Here is a 5,672-nt window from a genome sequence, read left to right as displayed (position 1 = left end):
ACCATATATTCCTTGAGCGTCACCCCAGGGATATGTTTAAATAGCCACTCCTGATGAAGCATATCTCTGTCTTTTTCCTTGGCATTCTTCCTGATCCTCACAAATTACATTTCTTTTTCCAGCAGAATATCCTTAACTGTGAAAATTGCCAGAATTGTTTCTCTTTCCTTCTATTGCAAGAAATAGAAACAATCTTAGCATATAGCAACTTTGAGAAACTTAGAAAAGGATTCACAATTCTGGTTACATAGGGAGATTTTTGTGGCATGTCTTAGACAATATTCTATGTAAATAAGTAATGAAGTTCTTCATACTATGACATCCTGTCCTTGAACACTTGATCTTTCCAGTTTCCTTTCTGTCTCTAAGCCTGTTCTTATTTTCTCTGACTTACACCATGCAGATGTGTGTTTCTTACAATCCTCTTTCCTACTGTTTTCATTATCCCTCCACTATTGGCTTAATTCCTTTCATGTCTCTTAGGCTTTGAATAGCTCCTTCTTATTTGACAACAGTTGTCCTCTACAAATTCTGGCCAATGATCAAGTTCTTTCAAGAAGCTTTCCAGTACTGATCTGTTCAATGTTAACCACTTTATTCTTTCCTTTTTGTTTTAAATTGGTATCACATTAATTCTTTCTGTCTGGATTAGAGTTTATCTTCTTAGGGGAGGGACCTTATCCTTCATGCACTTCATGCACGCATTTACAGTCATATATATTTGCATGCATGAACATAATTTTGAATAACGAAAGAGCTGTCAGAGTAATATGCATTGAGCAAGAAACAATACAGAAAACCTTACAGAAGCATACAAATACATTTAAGTGATTGCAAAGAAACCTTTCCACAAACATACAATCAACTACTGATACTATCTTTCATCATGTGCTATGCCTTCTCTGTGTCTGGTTTCCAAATTTGTATAATTGGCAGAAACACCTGGAGAAGATGAATTTTGGTAAGAAACCTGAGCATTCATAAGAAGTATCAGTTACAAGTGTGAAAAAATGTTGCAAATATTTGTATTGGGGATCCACAGTACCAAAACTGAAATCCTTATTTCACTACAAAGAAAGTACTCATCTCAGTCACGATTAACCTACACAAGGCAAAGGGTGGATGGATAGTCTGTGATATTTTTTCTGGATATGCCTGTCAAACTGAACACTGTTTTGTTTCAGGTATTTTTTTTCATTTTACACCATCATCTCTATTGTAGTTTAAAGTCATTCAGGCAGCACTGAAAACTAGACTAATACCAAAAAAAGAGGTTCTTTACCAAAAAGGACCCTATTAAGCTTGTGCTGGAGAGTGGGATAGTCAGGATGTACCTCAACTGTGCAACATGGGCACTCAGCAGTGTACCTGCATTCCTAGTCACTCCATCATACAGCTTCATGGTTCTGTGGAAATACACCACAGATCTGTCTTTGTTTAACTCTCAAATTTTCATGCTCTTGGACCCAGGTTTATACATAGGCCTAGTGCATTGACATGGAAAGACTGAAAAAGCCCTTCAGTGTAAACCGATTCCATTATGGGAAATAATAGCAGTTGTGTATGCTCTAAGCAGACATTTGTTTGACAGAAAATGTCTTACATATCTACAAGTGCTGTATTTGCCCCAGCTAGCCTCATGACTAGAAATGGTGACTACTTAAGATACCTTTTTTGTGGAGAGAGATCTTTTCCCTTGTGAAAGAGTATACTAAGCAGCCATGACATGCTTCTACCCCGGTACTTGAGCCAAAGCCATGTCCCACAGCAAAAGTGAGATTATAAGGAAGACATAGGATTGACCATTATATAAAAAATTCTGTTAATACACTGCTATGTAAGATAAAAGCACATGGGGTTGAGGAACTATTTTGTTGTCCTGCTTTTCACTGCTGTTCTGAAACACTGTCCTTGAAGGGTATAACTGAAGGATCTTACAGTCAAACAGATTTTGAAGAAAACATGGCCAAAGCAAGCAGCAGCTCTGAAGACCTAATTTCCTTGGGCATCAGCAGCTGCACTATGAAATTCTACTGACCAAGATGTCTTTCCCAAGCCTATCCACCCACTCTTCCTGTTCCTGAAATACAGCCCTCTCAAGCTTATGAATCACAGTGACAGTCTGCTACTTTACAAGGAGAAAATTTTAATCTCAATTTAGGTACTGAAATAGAAATAGGTGTATAGGTGACAAGGACAATGATAACCACACTTATGGGCCTACCATAAATCAGGAAGTTTTTCCTAAGACAAGACATAAGGTTTAACTAAACTTAAAATATTAGCTTGTATGGATAAAGAACATCTGTAGAAAGAATGTCTAGCAGAAGTAGTGCATGGGAAAAATTAAGAACTGGACTACCTTTTGACTGAGTCCAGTTCTCATTTCTTGCCTTTACTGTTTATTTCAGATGGGCCAAAAGTAACACAATAAATATGAAATTTGCTGCAGTCATCTAGATGGCATTTTAATGCAATAATAAAACCAGATTTGATATATCTTCCTTCGCTCATTATTTATGTCAGTGAAACAGCCAGTAGATATACAGTGATGTAACTAAGAGCATAATTTGTCGTACTGACTGCAAAAATCAAAGCTGCAGGTAATATATAGAATGAAAACTCCATGCCCAGTAGGCAAAGAAGGATAGACTCCCACATTGTCAAGTGTCTGTCTGTCTTCTCTTGTTAATCTGTAAGCCTTTCATAAAGAAGCTGTCTCCTACTATTTGATTTTAAGACACTTAATCCAAAGGTGGCTGCTAGGATCTCTATGCAGTATTATCAATACATAATAATAAATATTGTACAATGATAATCTGTATTGTCCTGTGCTGTGCTGTATGTCAGAGATTAATAATGATATTTCATTGAAACAAATAGTCCCAACAGTATACCAAGCTTGGGAGATCTAACATAAATATTTTATTAAATTCAGATATTTCTGGAAACATATAAACTTACTTGCATTTCTATCTGGTAGTCAGTAGGGAAGCAATGAATTTAAACCAACTAAAAGTTATATTTTAAAAGAGATTTTACATTATGTTTGAGGTTCTTTTGTGTAAATGTGAGAGAACATTTTTTACTATTATTTAATTTTTCTGACTTCTAGATGTGATGCATCTGGCAGATAAGAAATCTGAAAATGGGATTCTTTCTACTGCTGTCAGAGGGCCTTTGATAAAACAGGACAATTCCTCCCTAACCGTGTACAGGCAAATTAAATGGTCCTATATTCAGAGGTATCTCTCTGTTCCTAAACTTGCTTACACTTCCCTTGATTAAGATAGCTGCATGAAACCCTGACTAATTTACAAGGAAAACCAAACTAACTTAAAAACAAACAAACAAACAAAAAAACCCCAAAAGCAACAACAAAAAAAACACACCAAAGAATAAAACAAAAATCCCACCAAGCAGCACTGATTGCTATCTCAATAAATTCTTTTAGACAGAAAAAAAATTCTACAAACACCAGATAAACAATGCAATTTCTTATGTAATGCATCGTTTGTAAATGAACAACTTTTGTATTTGATTTAATTCAGTTCCTCGGGATGTTAAAATTGTTCTTATCTGTATTTAATTAATAAAAAATGGCTTTTTAAATGCTAATTGTGTCCCCCATGAGGCTACACCTTTCTTGAGATAAAGTCAATGACAGCAAAGCGTTTCTGTGCAGAAATGTAAACATCTGCAGAAGTAATGCTTAAGAATAGACTGAAAATACATACTAATATTTACCACTTCCCATGGTTCCATTTATGTATCTCAGACCATTCTGTATATATTAGGACAATCAACCTTGTAATTTTTATGTTATTAGTTTCACTCCGTAGATATTGTTACCAGGTTTACTTAATGTGAGTAGTATATACAACTATCATAGAGCAGTTCCCCTCAGAAATCTGCCTGAAGCCTTGTGTTTGAATGGCTTTGATGAGAGAAGGACTAAACTGAGGTCAAAATTTGCTGTAAAAACCATAGTTGTATTTTCAAGCACCTTCCAGGTCACTCCAGGAGGTCATTATATGTTTGTGAGATTGCTAGTGACATTCACTTCCGTCTTCAGAAATACCAACAAAAGGATATTTTGACAAGCAAGAGCCACTTGTTGACCTGAGCTGAACAACATTAGCAGATTTCACAATGTGTAAAAGAAATACTCTAGAACATCCAGCAATAAACCCATGGACATGGCACATACAGGTGTCAGTGATGAGGCTTGAACAAGGTAGGCACAGGAACATAATTCTGTACTGGTGGTATTTCTGAAATATTTTAGAACAGATGGATAAAATGTGGAGAGCTTCAGAATATTAGTTATGTGATGACAACAAGACCAATTTCAGTGCCTGATCAGAAAAGACAGAACAGTGAAGGTTGTCTCCACATTTATTTAATCCTGAGCATATAAGAAAAAACAGACAAGGCCTGCATGAAGGATATTTCATTTTGAAAATGGGCAAGACCTAAGAGTTACTAGTGAGACTGCAGTTCATATCTATCTGGCAGAAAAGTCATCAGTTCAGAATTCTAATTCAGAAATATAAGCTTCTAAATTTGTTTTGAGATTTCCTGAAACTTCAGCTAACAGGAAGAATGTGCTAGTGCAAGCAAGGACTGTAACTGATCTCACATGGTCCAGTTCAGATCCATTATAAGCAAATACTTTTTTTCAGCTTGATCAGCAGTGTTGTACCAGTTATTCAATTGTTAGTGTAGAAATATAACCATTAAAACTCAGTACTCTTAATAAAGAAACAAAGAGGGAAGAGGAATGTAGGGCAGGCATGGGAAAAAAACAAAGGAAAATGGGCATAAGTAATCGTATAACTGTGCAACCCAACTCTCTCTCTTTACCTTTCTTTCACAAATTCCATGGGCCATGCAAGGAGAGAGGAGGATACTTTTGTAAATATTATTTTTCGGATTTTGCAGTGTGAATAATCATAATGTATCACCATTTACATCCATACAGTAAACATACAATCACAGCTCTATTTCATTCCCCTAACTGTCACTAGCAACTGTGAGTTATAGTTATGAACAAGCAACTTTTTTTTTTTCTTGCAACTATGAGCTTTTTAAAGAACATTTTTAAAGTTCTACTGACCTCTGTAGACACTAAAATAGAGAAGAAAATTCTCACATCTGGAAAAGTGAACTTGTTTACATTCATTTACTTAGCAGTCAGTCCATGAGCTCTAGTTTTTAACGAAGCATTTTTTTTTCTTTTGGCAGAACTACTTATTTGTATTAGAAACATGCAGAATTTCCAGGAAGAGATTCTTGCAGCCACCTGTAGATGCTCCATGAATGACTGATCTAAGTAGATACCATAGGTAAAAGGGAAAAATATTTGAATTGTAAATTGCAGCTTGCAGACTACTAAATCTCACTGCAGACTACTCTGGGCAGTATGTTCAAGACCCAGGAGATATTTCTTTAGCTGGTATTTGAAACTGGCACAAATAAAAGAACTAAGGACAACAAACTCTATTAATCATAGCTACAGTATCAAGGCTAACCTAACAATGTACAACTGCTGAAAAATATAAAGACATGTAAGGAAAGATTTTACTTTAATATTCAGGATGGCTCAGCTGAAGCAGACTTTTTCATCTCTTTTTAACTGCTTTAGGGAAACACCATCTCTCTTTTGGGGA

This window comes from Buteo buteo, chromosome 9 (genome assembly GCF_964188355.1).
Source record: "Buteo buteo chromosome 9, bButBut1.hap1.1, whole genome shotgun sequence".
NCBI classification, from domain to species: Eukaryota; Metazoa; Chordata; class Aves; order Accipitriformes; family Accipitridae; genus Buteo; species Buteo buteo.
This window is presented reverse-complemented; position numbering follows the sequence as displayed.